Genomic DNA, 18,680 nt, shown 5'->3' on the forward strand with positions numbered 1-18,680 from the left:
ATCATCAGCTTTGTCAGGCTTCTTAGCTAGGACTAAGGCTGTTGATGTTAGGTTTAGTAGCTTAGGGAAATCTTGTATAAGTACTGATGTAATTTTAATTTCATGAATGTATTCTCTTGATATATTAATGAAATTTGTTTTTGCTTCAAGATTTTATCTCTAAGTTATTTTGTAATGCATTGATAAATCCTGATTGATATTCTGATGACCATATAAATTCTGTTTAAATTTAAGTTCTGACTTTCCTTTATCAGTACTTATTCATATGATTTATCTTGGTCATTTTCACTTGACTTATTTTCAGAATATTAATGTTGCAGTGAAAAATAATTCCATAAGTGGAAACGGCTTCAATTTTGAATTAAAATTGTTTCACCTTAATTAATGGCATATCTGGGTAAGTGGAATGGTTTTTTCCTTGAAAACAGGCAAGTGGGTAGGTAATAATTACTGTTTTCTCGAGCCCAGTAACTATCCGTTATTACTGCATATCTGACAGGTGTCCAACGGTAACATTTTTTTTCAGAGTATAAGTACGACAGAGAGAGGATTTATTTAATCTTTTATTTCCTTCATTTTTTTTTTCTCTACTTGCTTTTACTCTCACTTTCTCTCATCTTCTCACGTTGGTTTTACATACATACATTTCATCAAACACCTAACAGGCACTTTTTCATCTAAATTTTTCACATGGCACCTAAGGATTTAATCATTGATGGAGCTAAGTTTGTTCCAAACAACTATGCTACAATTCTTGATCATGCTGAAGCTCCATCTAAATTGCATTTTGTGCAAGATCTTCTTGCACACAGTGAGATTGGGTACGCATTAACCCAGCCTTCAGTCTTTTCGAGCCAACAAGTTCTGACGTTTTGGCGGACTGGGCACTTTGATGATGGTGGTAAACATGGCACTCCCAGTATTGTTTTTGAAGTGGGTGATTCATCTTATGCAGTTACTCCTGGTACAATACGTAGGGCTCTCCATCTCCCAGAAGAGTGTACTTTTTCAATTCCAGAGGAATCAGCTCTTCAGGAGTTAATGGCTAATTTGGGATATGAAAGAAGTTTGGCAAAACTTGGGCAGTTGAAACGGGCTCATATCAGAAGAGAATGGAGCTTCTTCTTCGACTGCATCACCAAAGCTTTTGGGAACAAATGTTCGAATTTTGATGCTATCCCAATTCTGAGTCAGCACATCGGGTATGCTATTATCAATCAAACTCATTTTGATTTTGCAACTGGTATAATTGGTTTTATTGGGGATAGGATGACAGAGGATAGGAATGTTGTCTATTTTGCTAGATTCTGTCAACTTATTTATACTTTTTATACTGATGAACCTCAATTAGTCAGTTCCTCAACCCCACCTTTTAAAGTTGCAAAACGCTACTTTAATGACCTCGTAAATGCTGACACTAAGAAATCAGTGGTTAGACCATTACAGATTCCTCAGTCTGTAAAACAGATCCTAGTAAATGTTGATCCTGATACTTATAGATCTGTTTACTCTGATGTCCAACCAACAACAAACACCCAAAAACCATCATCCTCAGCACCTACCACTCATTCTACTCAACCTACCCTCAGGACATATCTCAAATCCTATCTCTCCACTTCACAGACTGTTCAACCCTCAACCTCAGCACCTACTGTGAAGCCTTCATCCTCCAAGCCAAAGAGGACAAAGACTGTTCCTCAAACACCTCAAAAGAGAAGGAGGACTGTCTTGAGAGATGAATCTGATACTGAGGAACAGGTTCCTTCTTCAGAACCTGTTGTAAGTGAAGCTGAGAGAAAGACTTCTCAGAAGGATTCTGGAATTGGGGGATCTAGGCTTCTCAAAAGGCTTAGAAGAATGATAGTTCCTGAAACTCCCAAGGAATCCAAATCAACAAAGAGATACAAGAAACAGAGGGAAAAAAGGCCAGTTTCAGATGCTGAAGAGGAAGCAGCTAAGGAAGAGGATCAGGAATCTCTGATCTCAAAAGACAAGGAATTTGCTCCAGTTACTTCTTCTGCATCAACTCCATCTAAGGAAGCTGTTTCTGAAAAGGCTAACACACCATCTGTGTCTTCTGTTGATCCAGGCACAAGTGCTGATATTGATGTTCAAAACTTGCTTGTGCCTGAAGTAATTCTCTTAAAAGCTCCACCTGCAACTAATCCTTCAACAACACCTGTTACTGATGCTGTTCAAACTCCAGAGTTATCAACAACACCTTCTCTGTATCATGATGCTGATGATCAGACTTTAGGTGAGCATCAGGATTTGGCTGTTGATCAGAACATAGAACCAGATCAGCAATTAGAGGATACTGAAACCTCCATTGCTACTCACACTGTTGTCTTATCAGAAGATACTGATTCTTTAAGTTCTGATGCTGCAAATGCTGGAGATACTGGTGATGCTGCTCCAACTGCAGATGCTGATGCAGCAGGTCCTTCAGGACATGCTCCTCAACAGACTATTCTAAAGTCTGAACTGGTTAAGAAGTTTGTTATCGGAGAAGCACCAGTACCTTGGAGTGAAACTCCTGCAGGACAGGAGTGGACTAAGGAATGGAACTCAGTTTCATGTGTTCCAACTGCAAAGCATCTTGCTGAGCACTTGACTAAAGCTGATGAAATTTTAAATTCTGATGATTTCAAAACCCAGCTTAGAGTCACTGCATTGAGTACTAAACATCTACAAGGTCTTCACTCAACTACTCATGCAGCGCTACACAAGATTCAGGAAGAATTTATCAAACAGGAACAAGTTTGGAAAATTGATAGGAAAAAGTTCTTCCAACCTACCATTGACAGGATTGCTTATATTGAAAAGACTCAAGATCATCAACAAGCTCAGATTGATGATATTCTGAAAAATCAAGTTTCTCAGCAATCACAACTGACTGAAATCCAATCCTCAGTGGAATTGCTTATCTCTCTTCTACTACCTGCTGATGCCAAAAAGGGGGAGAAAGTAATTAAGTCCAAATGCAAGACTGACAAGACACTGACAGGGAAGGATGATGAAAAAGATGATCAAGGAAACCCTGGAAAGGGTAGAGGTCATAGTCAAGGTAGAAGATTCACATCAAGAAAAGCTGAAATCACAAGTCACATGACAAGTTCTAATACTGGGAAAAGAATAAGTTCTGCTGCTGGTAAAAGGATAAGTTCTGATGAACTTTTAGATCTTGATGAGGAAATGTCAAGACAGTTATTTCTTCAGGAAAATCCGGGAATGGACTTGGAAAGTTTAATGGAAGAAGAAGCCAGGCTTAAATCAGAGAAAGTCACATCTAAATCTGAAGCTTCTGGTAAAAAGCCACTTCCAAAACTCAAAGGCATTGTGATCAAAGAAAGGACATATACTGAAGCAACATTTGCTAGATCACAACCACAGATAGATCCAAGATCCAAGGGTAAAGAAAAGGTTGGTGAACCTATCAAGGTTTATGTGCCTCCAGAGGATGAAGAAATTACTGATGAAAAGGATAATCTTGCTCTGACTTCAAGAAAAATTCTTAAAACAACCTCTGACATGGCTTAAGTTGTTCAGAGTCAAGAAATTGTAAGTTCTGATATTCAGAAGAAACAAGTAACCTTTGACATAGCTCAAGTTAACTTGATATCAGAAGATAGACCAAAGACACTCCTACCAGGATTCACTAAAGCAAAACAGACTCAACCTTTGAAGACTACTGCAAGTGGTTTTGAAGCTAGACTAGTTACTGGAAAGGAAGCAAGAGATAAAACTGGATTGGGAAGTGCTGATGAAAGAAGAATACATAACACTACCAATGATCCAACTTCCTTGAGTGAACCAGGTATTGGAGCAACTCCTGAGAGATTGAATCAACTGGAATCTGTACAGATGGTTTACCATACCTACTTGAAAGAATACATCATGTTGTATTTCACGACAGATGGTAGGGTTTATCATATAAGACAAAATGCCATTCCATTGAAGTATTTTGAAGAATTGGAGCATGTACTATTCTTACTTCAAGTGGATGACAGAATAACAGGAACTGCTGCAAACTATTTGAAAGAACAGATTCAGAGACAGAAAAGGCTTTATTCTGTTAAGTCTAACAGCACATACGTTCCAAAGTACAGAGATCACAATGGTGATATAGTTGAAATGAAGCCCAACACTGCTAAGATTATAACTACTTTTCTGGGGTACAGGGTTGTTGAATTCAATCTTGAGTCTGATAAAGCTTATTTGATCAGACTGGATCAGGATATAAGAAAAGAAAAGATCAATGATCTCAGAGCTGCAATCTTTCAAATTGGTGAAGATACTGCAGAGCTTAAAGATGCCAAAAGGAGAATGATTGATGAACTCAGATATGCTGAGAAACGTTTGTTGAAGAACTATCTCAGAACAACTCCTGACATCAGAGAGATCAGATGATGAAGCCAAGTCGAAGATCTACAACTGCTTAAATTGTGATATATGTACAGACTGAAGTTGCTATCAAAAGTTGAATATTGGTAAAGCTTTAAGGGCTGTAAGTTGTAGTTATCTAGTCTAATTCTCATGCATTTGTACTTAATGTTTTTGACATCATCAAATATCTGTTAAACTTGTATATTATGCTAATTTACAAGTTGGGGGAGATTGTTAGATATATTTGATAATGTCATGGCTAATATATTTTATGTTTAGATTTCAGATCTTATTTAACAGGACAAATCAGTACTTAACCGTTGATCAGTATTTATACTGGAAGTCAGGACTGAAGGATATCAGTACTTATATTATCAGGAGATAATCATCAGAAGTTAGATATCAGAACTTAAGTGCTGAAGGACGATCAGATAAGGACAGTAGCTTATTAAAGGAAAGATGATCAAGATAAACATAAGAAGAGATATGCATGAAGAAGGAGTTCCGTGAAGAATGGAATACTTGGAAGAAAAGATATCTGATTGATATATTTTAGGAAGCAGAATTATATTTCATATCAATTAGCGATTATCTTGTAACTGTGTAGTATATAAACACAGACATAGGGTTTACACTATAAGTGTTATCATATTCGAGAAGATTATTCATTGTAACCCTATCAGCTCTCGTGATATTTGTTCATCACTGAGAGGTAACAGTTCCATACTGTAACAGAGTTTATTGTTTTAATAAAGTTTGTTTTCTGTTACTTAAGATTTTAAAGTTCGATTTGATTGTATTGTACACTGTATTCACCCCCTCTATAGTATGTGTGACCTAACAGTTGGGATTTGAAGGGTTTGTAATATAAGTAGATGTGTTTGGCTTGTGTGCATACTTTAACATGTTGCGATCCATGGTAGTTGGTAAGTAGGATCACTGTATATTATTATTATCTTTATTATTGTTATAAGCAGGTTATAAATAAGGTGTGTGTGTGGACCCTAAACTTCTGACCCGGGTTTGGAGGGCGCCACATCAACCCCCTTCTATAGTGTTGTGTGACCAACAATATATATGTATAAAATCCTGATCGAAATTCGACCAGGATCTTGCTCGAAAGGTTTCTGCTCGAAAAGGCTTCGACATGGGCTATGTGGGGTGTAATTCGACCAGAAAAGGGATTATCCCTTAAATCCTGAAAAATTGCAGAAATTAAGGAAATTCCTTAAGAAATTTTCTGAAAAATATGAATATTTTTGGAAAATTAGAAAAAAATTCCAGAAAATTAAGGAAAAAATCCCAGAATTAAGGGAAAATTCTAAAAAATTAAGGAAAAAATCCCCGAATTAAGGGAAAATTCCAAATAATTAGGAAAAAATCCCATAATTGAGGGAAAATTCCTGGAAATTAAAGTAACTCCTAAAATAATGGGAATAAAGGCAAGTCATTGTAAATGTGTAGGTCGCTCCACACTTTACAAAAAAAGATACCCTGTAAGGGAACGAATGAACTTAACTTCTGCGAAACTTTTTCACGATTTCCTAGAAGTTGGGGGCAAATGATAGGGAATAAAATAAGGCCTGAGTTTGTAATTGATATGGCATTAATTATATCAGAATTAGGCCAACAACCAGGCCCATTTGAGAGGGCCCAAAACCCTGAATATTAATTAATTTCGTAATTAATTAATGAGGGATAAGTAAGCTGATAAGATGAGTCCTAGAGGGGAAATAAATCCTTGTAGATTAGCCTCCAAGGAATCTCGTGGGATAAAGAATCAGCTTCCTACCTCTTAGGACTCCAAAGTCCATTCTAAGTCTGAGACTTGCCCACCAAGTATCCTAACCCAAGTCCAATTCAAGGACTCCCAACATCTATATAAGGGGTCTCACCCCACAGACCAGAACTACTTTTTTTGACTTGATCCTTGGCAATCAACAAGGTACGTAGGCATCTTGTTAAGGCAGATTGAGTCACGAAACACAAGAGCAGTCAAATCGAGCCTCGAAGCTCACATTCCCTAGTAATAGATACAACAATTATTATATCTTACTTTTTGATCCATAACACTTACTTAATGCCCCATTCATCTAGGAGTGGTATATACTATTCAGTTCGACATAATTCATCGTATTATGAATACTCCTGTCAAATCTCAAATCAAACAATATTGATCATTTACAATCAATTTCTGGATTTGCTGACGTACCACCATTTTTTCAGGCAACAACTAACCCAGTTATTGGAAAAAATTCTTACTAATAAAAGAGCAAGACTGGGTTTGGATAACCTATCAATAATAATTTAATTTACGGTTTCCTCACCTTTGGTTCTCAGGTGATTTCACTACGACATCTCTTGGCGAAATATATCTATCTTTATTTTTGAAAGTCAACGGTTATAATAATCCATCTAGCCTTTGATGCTTCGTCCTAATTCTTGGGTAGGTATAACATTTACTTACATGTTTCTCCCATTTCTCTTCATACCTGGTCACGAGATATTTTCTTTCAGCCCTCGGTACTTAATCGTACTTCTGAGATGCATTCCATATCTCAATTTATAAATTTTTCCTCAAACTCTTCACTTTACTCCTGTCCCACATAATACCCATATCTTACCTATATCCTGGCATCTTATGAAGTTTCTTTATCATCCTTTTGATTCCTCCTTCTTTCCTATTTCTGTTCTTCATTCTCATAGCTCATTCAAAACCGAACTCTCGATATTAATACTCATTTTGATGTCATATCAAATTAGATATCAATACGAAATTTTGATGCTCTCTACATCCCATACTGAAGTAAACATCAATCATCTATATTAATACCACTTTTGATATTTAACAACAATCTAAGTATCAACATCAATCAGAAACTGAATTAAAACTGTATTCTCACATTCTATCCAAAACAAAATTACTTGATAAATAATTTATTGTAAGATTATCAAAATAATGTAGAAATAAGACGTTCTTTAATAAAACTTTACTGCATATGATAAAATCTCTTTGATTGTCTAATAAAATCCATATTGGTGTAGTTATTAATCTCTGCTTTATTCCATCTCCCTTCTTCATTTCCTTCCTTCTCGTTGCTTTATCTTAACTCTTTAACTCTTGAAAATATTCTTCTCACTTGTCCATACAAATAACTTTTTATTTCTCTTGTCCATTATAACAGGCATATTCATCCGAGTAAAAACTCACACATTTGCAGCAATTTCTGAATTCTACTGGTGTCCTTATTTTTTCCAAATTCCTCATTGCTTTGATTTCGGATTGAAAGTCACATCGGAGTTTGACTTAATCTAATTGGAATCAATTTCCATCTAGCTGACCATTAATTGGTAAAATTAATCAATTAACTCACTTAATTGATCAATTACACCAAGTGATGACTAGCTAAATGAAATCAAAGACCAATTATATATAGTCGGATTGGCTGTAACAACCTTTTTCAAGAGCCGAGATCATAATTATTTGGAATATCAACATGAATATCAATAACACACGGAAGTATATTTCTATCTTTAAGAGTAGGGTATTTTTCGAAAATATGGGCAACATCTCATATATATTATTGTCTACCAGTCGGACTCAAGCCGACACCAATAATCAATCAAACAACCAACAATCAACCCACAAGTATGCCAATCAACCGCCACCGTCCAAACTCAATATTTCACCAACACATACCAGCCAGTATAACCCAAATTTTAATCATATTTAAGATTATAGATAATAATTCTTATTATATCATACCTTTTCTCATATCTTCTGATTATAACCAAATATCATTACTGAGTACTATTATAAATTATTCTAAAAATTTATTCTAGTTCATATTTCAATTCAAGTTCTCTCATTAACGATTCATCTATCCTTGACAATATACTTTTATTCTTATTAGTTAACCCGTTCAACTTCTGATAACCAATACATGGTCTCAACCAACACTCTCATAACCTTGTGAAAGAATTTCTTTGGTTTAAAAACATCACTTCTTAAAAATCCTTGCAGTTAAATCACCATATCTTCATCTCCCCTTATGTCTTTTCATACTGAACTTCTTTTACTCGCTCAGTTACGAGCATCAAATTTACCACAACTCATTTACTTAAGTGAGAAAACCCAACCATTCCTTGAAGAACACCTTTGAATTTTATTTGTAACTAGAATTTCTTCGATCTTAAACCTTCATGACACGTATCTCTCACATGATTGAGGTATACTTCATTTTCACAATGTGTTAATCGATTATAGGGTTATTATTAAGAATTTCTTCATTCGTTTCCGTTGTCCAATCAATCATTTGCCTTATCCGATATATGCATCATTACTTTCTTATTTCTCTAGTTAATTTACCTCATACGGTTCGCTAACTACTTCAATTCACGCCAAAATCTCAGACTTTAAACGTATCATGTATACATATTTCCACTTCTGATTTGATGTCGTCGTGACAACCACGTTATTGGCATAATGATTCTTCTTTGCACGTATATGTCCACCATTCATTGGCTTGCAATTATCCATACTCATCACATAACTCCATCCGCTACAAGGGTTCATTTCACTTCCTTTTAAAACATTCAAAGAATAGACATTACACAAGAAGGGAATTTGTGTATATGATTCTGAATGGAAACCTTCTATAAGGGATAACAGTACAAGGAAACAATCGGAAGGATCCATATATCAAGAAATCATAATTGTTAGGTCCCAATATATTTGTAGAAGGTGGGGTTGAATACAAACTATACTGTTTAATCGAATTTAATGCGGAATAAAAAATTGAAACAAAATTTAAGTTAAATAAAACTATTATTAAACTTGAAAGGTGTTACAACAACGGTATCGATTACAAGGGATTAATCTCAAATAGATTATCACAAATCTAGAATAAATTCGACATGAACTTTTTCTATTTTTACAATAAAAAGATCAAATGCTAAAAGAAATTTAAGATTAAGTTCTAGGGATTTTGATCCGCTAGATAGTTACACAAGAACAAGAGAATGATTTCTAGTGGTTTAGATTTAACTTTGATTCCTAAAAATTGATAATCTTGAAGTGCAGTTGAGAGATAAAATATTTCTTATGCGGCTGCTGTGTTCTTGATTGAATGATTGTTTTGAATGTCTTTTGTTGCTTGTCTTTTAATAATTCAATCAACAAAATCAATTGAACTAGCATGACTATCTGAGAATTGGCATGACTTTCGGTGAGACAATATTTTGAACTAGCGTGACAACCGGTGAGACAGTCACTTGAGCTAGCAAGACAATTCTATAGCTAGTAGAACTTTCGGTATGACTGAAAGGAATATGTCCTAAGTCCAATCATTTATTAGGATTTAGGAATAACTTCCTGTGTAATCTGTTTTAATTTCATTGATATTAATAAAAGACTTGTTTTGTTTTTATTACGGGCTTTATCTATTTAAGTATTTAAATAAGATATACCATAGTTTAGAGTAAAGCTTTTTATGGATTATGATGAGATCATAATAGTGAGACCTAAAAGATGATAACTCTAAACTTAAATAGTTCATGGTCATAGGATTACGAACTGGTAATTAATAATCCACAAAGATCAGTACATACTATGCTTGCTTCATTATGAAGTATGTCTGTTCTCATAGACATTTGTGTGGTGACACTATAGCTAGTATGTAGGTGCTTATTATAGAATAAGTTCACTGAACATGACTCGCACAGCTGAACAACTGATGGAGTTCACTCACGTGTCAGCAGTTGTTCACATAGTGATAGTTGTACAAGTATCCTTAGACTTGAGGTCATCATAGTCATCTTGTGTACACTGAACTATGCTTTGGTTTAGTTCTTAGTCTTCAGGGACAATTATTAGGGCTCTACTGGGTATAGGAATTTGTACACGAAGATAGTGTATGATCAATAAAGGATCTACCCCTTCCAGTGAAGGAAGCGAATGTTCAAGGCTGATCCACTTATGCTAGTTCAGGAATCTCTGGCCAGAGTGTATTAAATTAGAAAGGAGTTTCTAATTTGCATAGAACTACGCATAGTAAATGGTAAGCAAGTGATTGAATTAGATAGGCTTGACACGAGATCCATGCCATGTATTTAATCGGGACATTGTAGGGTAGAAGGAGTTTATTGTACGGTAACTATTCACTAAATAGGTTCTTGGTATTCTAAGCAGTGAATTCGTATTATCCGGATAGTCGCGATATGCTGAGAAGTATCCCTCACGATGTAGAATAAATGTGATTAATTAATTAATCATATTTAATAAATTAGAGAATTTATATAAATAATGATAAAATAATTTTATTATTATTTATTTCTACTACCGGCTTAATATTGAACCTACATGGTCACACCATAAAAAGAGAATGATTTATTGATGGAGGAATTAATTAATAATGGCTAATAATTATTTATTTGTGAAATAAATAATTAATTGGCATATTTAATAATTGATTAAATGAGATTTAATTGATTATAAATTAATTAAGAAAAGGTCTTAATGTTATTAATTAAAGGATTTAATTTTTAGAAATTAAATCAAGAGAGAGAATTATTTCTAAAGTGTTTAGAAAAAGGATTAATAATTAAAAGGTATTTTAATTATTAATGAGAATAATAAATGGGATAATAATAATAATATTTATGGGAAAATTTCAGCTGAAAATTTTGCCTATAAATATACTATTATAAACCCTATTTTAATTCTAACCCAAGAACCCCAAAATTTTATAAAACCTAATTCTCTCCACCTCCTCCTCCTCCTTAACGTCGTTTTCTTGGTGGATACCGGTGGAGTGCTTTACGTTTGAGGAGCAACTGCTAAGGATCTCCGATCGTTGCTTTTGGATCGCATATTAAAGGTTAGTAATCGATCCATACGTTTTTACCACGATTTATATGCTTTTATTTGGATTTTATATGTGTAAAAGTGTTTTACCATGCCTCTGTTGCGATTAAAATCCAACAATGGTATCAGAGCATAGGTTGTATGTATATAGATCTGTGGTAAAAATTTCAGAATTTTATGTGCTTGTATGAATTAATTATGATTTTTACAAGTTATATCATGGATTAATTTTGTCTAATGAGAAATCGTTTCTCAGAATAATTTTGAATGTTGATCTGGGTTCTACAAGTGTTGTAGATCGTCTGGGTATTTTTTTCATAATTTTAGGATATATAGATTTTTTATTATGAATTTTTGAAGTTCTTGTAATTAAAATTCGTAATTAAATAATCATATATATATGTAAATTGTAAGTCTGTTGTATATATATATATATATATATATATATATATATATATATATGTTTGTATATCTGTTGTGTGGCTGCTGTGTTGAATGCACGGAAAAACAGAAGACAGAAGTCAGGCACAGTGTTCGAGGAGAAGAAAATGCTGACAGCTACGGTCGGCGTGTTTAGCGCACGCGGGGAAGGGGTGTCGCGCATTCCGGGAATGCGTTACACCCTGTGGCGCATTCACGGAATGTGTTACACCTTTTAATTGGTTAAAAGGGTTGTAACGCATCACCGGAATGCGTTACAGGGCTTGTAACGCGTTCCTGTAATGCGTTACAGCCCGACTGTCCACATTAAAATTGATTTTCTGGGAGTTTCGTAACTCCGTTTTAGGCGTGCAATATACCGTTGGATTCGTTTTTCCGAGACGGATCTAATGGAGTGATCAATTTTAGTTTATATAAAAGTTTTGAACTGTTTATATTTCTGAAAGTGTTTTAAAGCTGTTTTTGATTGTTTTAACTGCTTTTATATGCTTCATGTGATACATAGAGATGTATAATGCTTAGAATAATGTGCTAGATGATATAACATGCCTACCTTAATGTTTATTCATGTTTATATATGTGATATATGCTTAGTTTATCATGCGATGATAGATTTAGGTGAACTTAAATGAACATAAGGCGTTTGTTAGACAACCTAGTATAGTGAAAGTGTTTCATAACCTTAATAATAATATTATGAATACAATCATGAGATTCTTGTGTTTATGAAACACGTAATTGAATATGAATTTTCGATATGAGAGAAAGGATGATTCTATCAACAACAGATTTCTATCTGTAAGAAAGGGTTATTAAGTGACGCCTCTTGACAATGCTCCACCCGATCTGGGAATCATCTGATTATTGATTATTGATTTGAAATATTTAATTTAATAGGAAGAATCTCTTTATAATATGATTATGATTGTAACGTAATATAATCCCTCTAAAATTAAATAATATCAAATAGAAATTGGCCAATGACACAACGGGCTTGTGTCGGTCATAGCCTTCCAACATGATAGAAAGTAGTTCTTATTTTTAAATCATTGTCGTTTCGTGCCACAGCCGAGGCTTTGATTTCGAAATAAGAAATACTTGTCTATTACTTAGAGATGTGTACATTGAATAAGAATCTAAAGGTCGTTACGTGCCACAGCCGTGGGCCTTTGGGGACTGATTCAATTGTACGGAATGTTGGGTTAGACTTGACTTAGAATATTGAGTTTGTCGTGCCACAGCCGTGACTCAATTATTCAAGAAGCTAAAGTTTGATTAGGGAATAACATTAGATGTAATTGACAAGAGTTGTCTGCCTATTGAACATTACATGGCGTTTCGTGCCACAGCCGGGGTTGTGTAATGGAATGTAGGATCCCTATTCCCACTAGCATTATGATTGCTTAATTTTTCACGTAGGGGGTTGAATAAATTAGATAAACTAGTGGGAGCCACTTATGAATAAAGACCCGATTCATATAGTGTTTTGAAATGAAATCGAATATTTGCTAAGTGTTGTTATGTGTTTATCATTTACAGATTTACTTTGTACGTTATGTCTTCTGCACTATCACTCAGGAGCATACTAGATGCTCACAAATTGACTGGTCCTAATTATGCTAACTGGCTTCGAAACTTGAGAATTGTTCTCAGGATTGAGAAGCTGGAATACGTGATTGACTCACCTAAGCCTACTGAACCTGCTAGTGATGCACATAATGATGAACATGTTGTGTATCGTAAGTGGATAGATGATGCAAATGTTGCTCAATGCATCATGCTAGCTTCCATGAACATTGAGCTACAGAAGCAACATGAGCATATGGATGCTCACACTATCCTAATGCATCTACAAGAGTTGTATGATGTGGCGGGGAGGACAACTCGATATGAGATATCGAAGGAGTTGTTCGATTGTAGGATGTCTGAGGGATCATCTGTGAATGACCATGTACTTAAGATGATCAATTTGATTGAACATCTTGGACAACTTGGTTTTGCCATGGATGGGGAGCTGAGCCAAGACTTGGTCATGCAATCGCTTCCGAGTTCGTTCTCACAGTTTGTTGTGAACTTTCACATGAATAAGTTGGATGTCAGCTTGCCTGAACTCCACAACATGTTGAAGACTGCGGAATCGAATTTTCCCCCTAAGAAGAGTTCTGTTCTTCTAATTGGTGAAGGTTCCAATCCTAAGAAAAGGAAGAGGAACTCTTCCAAGAAGAAGAAAGTAGGTGAGAAAATGCCGGTTCCACCAAAAGCTGAAGACCCCAAGAGCAAAGTTGTTTGCTTTCACTGTAATAAGGTGGGGCACTGGAAGAGGAACTGCAAGGTTTACCTTGCAGAATTGAAGAAGAAGAAGGGTAGTGAGACTACCGCTTCTGATTCAGGTATGTTCATGATAGAAGTGAATATGTCATTAAATCAAATTTCTACTTGGGTATTAGATACCGCCTGTGGTTCTCCAATCTGCAATTTGTTGCAGGGACCAAGGAGAAGTAGGACTCTTGAGGAAGAGGAGGTGATTCTACTGATGGAAAATGGAGCAAGAGTTGCTGCTGAAGATGTAGAATCATTTCATTTACATATGCCTACGGGCAAGACTATTATTTTAAATAATTGTTATTTTGTTCCCTCGATTGTGAGGAATATTATTCCCATGTTAGACTTGGCTGGATTTTCATTTATTATTGAGAATAATGAATGTTCTATTCTTAGAGATAATATTCTTTATGGACGTGGTGCTTTAAATAATGGTCTGTATATATGTGACATAATTTACTTCAGATTGAATAAACTAATAAAAGAAAAGGGATGATGAAAATCTCACTTTATAGTGGCACTGCAGTTTCCATTTAGTAGACACGGAGAGAGGACTGCAAATTTGCTAGGAATGGTACACACAGATGTATGTGGACCAATGTCAAAGCAAGCCATGGGTGGATTTTCATACTTCATTACTTTAATAGATGATAGATCTAGATTCGGATATGTGTTTGATGAAACACAAGTCTGAAGCCCTTTGAAAAGTTCAAAGAGTATAAGTATGAAGTGGAGAAACAAACCAAACATAGTATTATAATTCTTCGATTAGATCGAGGTGGTGAATACTTGAATGGAGAGTTTCTGGATTATCTCAAAGTAAATGGTATAGTCTCCCAGTGGACGCCTCCAGATTGGTATCTGAAAGGAGAAATCGAACTCTGTTAGACATGGTTCGGTCTATGATGAGCTATGCAAATCTTCCAGTATTCCTATGGGGTTATGCATTGGAAATCTAAGCATATTTACTGAATAAGGTGCCTTCCAAATCTGTTCCTCAAACTCCGTATGAGATATGGAAAGAAAGGAAACCGAGTCTTAAACACGTTAAGATTTGGGGATGTCCAGCTTATGTCAAGTAAGTTGACCCAGATAAGCTGGAATATCGATCCGTAAAATGTAGTTTTGTGGGATATCCTAAAGAGACTTTAGGGTATTACTTTTACACCGATCATCGGGTGTTTGTCTCCAGACATACTACCTTCTTTGAAAAGGAGTTTATCCTTGAAGGAAACAGTGGGAGCAAAATTGAACTTGATGAAGTTCAAGAAGCACAAACTACTACGGATCAAGTGGAAACACCTGTTCTGACTGAACAACCTTTTGTGGAACGGCCCATTCATAGAACAGGGAGAGTGTCTCGCCAACCTGAGAGGTAATATGGCCTTGTCATTAAGAATGACAATGAGTTATCGATCATTGATGATGACGACCCTGTGACCTATAATGAGGCTATGAGTAGTGTTGACTCAGAGAAATGGCATAGTGCCATGAAATCCGAAAAGGAATCTATGTATACGGTATACGAAAGAATGATTAGAGCAGATGGCCAGGTGGAGACCTATAAGGCCAGGCTTTTGGGAAAAGGATTCAAACAAAGGCAATGGATTGACTTTGATGAAACCTTTTACCTGTAGCCCTGTTAAAATCAGTTCGGATTTTGCTTGCGATTGCTACTTACTACGACTATGAGATCTGGCAATTAGCCAGATGGTTTTCTTTCCAAGAGAAATGAAAACCTAGTGTGTAAGCTGCTTCGAACCATATGTGGTTTAAAGCAAGCTTCTCATAGATGGAACATCCGTTTTGATGAGACAATCAAAAAGTCTGGTTTTATCAAAAACTTAGATGAACCATGTGTCTACAAAAGGGTTAGTGGGAGCGCGGTAACATTTCTTATATTGTATTGAAATAAAGTTGACACACATAACAACATAGCAGACCCACTCACAAAGCTACTTTTTTAAAGTCACTTTGATCGTCATAAAGATGAGATGGGTATTAGATACCAGAGTGATTGGCTTTAGTACAAGTGGGAGATTGAAAGGAATATGTCCTAAGTCCCATCATGTATTAGGATTTAGGAATAACTTCCTGTGTAATCTGTTTTGATTTCATTGATATTAATAAAAGACTTGTTTTGTTTTTATTACGGGCTTTATCTATTTAAGAGTTTAAATAAGATATACCATAGTTTAGAGTAAAGCTTTTTATGGATTATGATGAGATCATAATAGTGAGACCTAAAAGATGATAACTCTAAACTTAAATAGTTCATGGTCATAGGATTACTAACTGGTAATTAATAATCCGCAAAGATCAGTACATACTATGCTTGCTTCATTATGAAGGATGTCTGTTCTCATAGACATTTGTGTGGTGACACTATAGCTAGTATGTAGGTACTTATTATAGAATATGTTCACTGAACATGACTCGCATAGCTGAACAAATGATGGAGTTCATTCACGTATCAGCAGTTGTTCATATAGTGATAGTTGTACAAGTATCCTTAGACTTGAGGTCATCATAGTCATCTTATGTAAACTGAACTATGCTTTGGTTTAGTTCTTAGTCTCTAGGGACAATTATTAGGGCTCTACTGGGTATAGGAATTTGTACACGAAGATAGTGTATGATCAATAAAGGATCTACCCCTTCCAGTGAAGGAAGCGAATGTTCAAGGCTGATCCACTTATGCTAGTTCAGGAATCTCTGGCCAGAGTGAATTAAATTAGAAAGGAGTTTCTAATTTGCATAGAACTACGCATAGTAAATGGTAAGCAAGTGATTGAATTAGATAGGCTTGACACGAGATCCATGCCTTGTATTTAATCGGGACATTATAGGGTAGAAGGAGTTTATTGTACGGTAACTATTCACTGAATAGGTTCTTGGTATTCTAAGCAGTGAATTTGTATTATCCGGATAGTCGAGATATGCTGAGAAGTATCCCTCACGATGTAGAATAAATGTGATTAATTAATTAATCATATTTAATAAAATAGAGAATTTATATAAATAATGATAAAATAGTTTTATTATTATTTATTTCTACTACCGGCTTAATATTGAACCTACAGGGTCACACCATAAAAAGAGAATGATTTATTGATGGAGGAATTAATTAATAATGGCTAATAATTATTTATTTGTGAAATAAATAATTAATTGGCAAATTTAATAATTGATTAAATGAGATTTAATTGATTATAAATTAATTAAGAAAAGTTCTTAATGTTATTAATTAAAGGATTTAATTTTTAGAAATTAAATCAAGAGAGAGAATTATTTCTAAAGTGTTTAGAAAAAGGATTAATAATTAAAAGGTGTTTTTAATTATTAATGAGAATAATAAATGGGATAATAATAATAATATTTATGGGAAAATTTCAGCTGAAAATTTTGCCTATAAATATACTATTATAAACCCTATTTTAATTCTAACCCAAGAACCCCAAAATTTTATAAAACCTAATTCTCTCCACCTCCTCCTCCTCCTTAACGTCGTTTTCTTGGTGGATACCGGTGGAGTGCTTCACGTTTGAGGAGCAACTGCTAAGGATCTCCGATTGTTGCTTTTGGATCGCATATTAAAGGTTAGTAATCGATCCATACGTTCTTACCCCGATTTATATGCTTTTATTTGGATTTTATATGTGTAAAAGTGTTTTACCATGCCTCCGCTGCGATTAAAATCCAACAATGACAATCTCCTGAACTAGCAAGACAATCCCACAGCTAGTAGAACTTTTGGTGAGACAATTAGAAATGACCTGGCATGACAATCGGTATGACAATCTGGATTGTCATGCCAGTTCAAGTTTAATTGTCTTATTGAATTAAAACTGATTTTAATTCAATTACACTTCTGAAAATCAATAATATTAATTCGAAATTAATTAATCAATTAATTCAATTAATCAATAAATTAATCTTTGCATATATAATTTATTTTCTTAATTAAATTATATGACTTAATTAATTAATAGAAAATTAATACTACTCTTGAACAACAACCACTCTTCTGAAGATCTTCTGAAAATCACTGAAAATTATGAATCAATTCCACCACTTCAATGTTGACACTCGATGTACTGTCTGGTTCATGAGTGACTAACTTCCATGATGTTTCTTCATGTCTTGACTTTGATAACTTGATTTTCTTCAGATTAAATCCATGTAACTATGTGATACCCTGACAAGATCTCTGTCACTTGATTAAATCCACAATCTTGATTTATATCATCGAGGCTTGCTCAATTTCTTGAACTTCTTCCAGTAAAGTAATTCCTCAAGTCTGTAGATGAACCTTGTTGACAGATGTTACTTTGAGAGATCTCTTTGACGGTAGATCCACTATTTACTTGTTACATTCTTATTTGAGTTGAGTTAAATCCTTGAATAAACAAATAGGGTATGACATATGCCTTTCAATCTCCCCCTATTTGTTTGTTAGACAATAAAAACAAATACCTAGAGGATAACTCAACTAATAAATAAGAAAAAGATATAAACAGTAATGCAAAGTAAATAGCAGAAAAGTTCTGGATAACATTTAACATTTTCCAGATTCCAAATAGATGTTCCTCTAGACTGAACATATCTTCAAGTAGTTTTATCTTCTTTTGTACAACCACATTTCCTGATGAGAAGTGCATATCTC

Source organism: Apium graveolens, chromosome 2 (assembly GCF_009905375.1).
Source record: "Apium graveolens cultivar Ventura chromosome 2, ASM990537v1, whole genome shotgun sequence".
In the NCBI taxonomy this organism is placed as follows: domain Eukaryota; kingdom Viridiplantae; phylum Streptophyta; class Magnoliopsida; order Apiales; family Apiaceae; genus Apium; species Apium graveolens.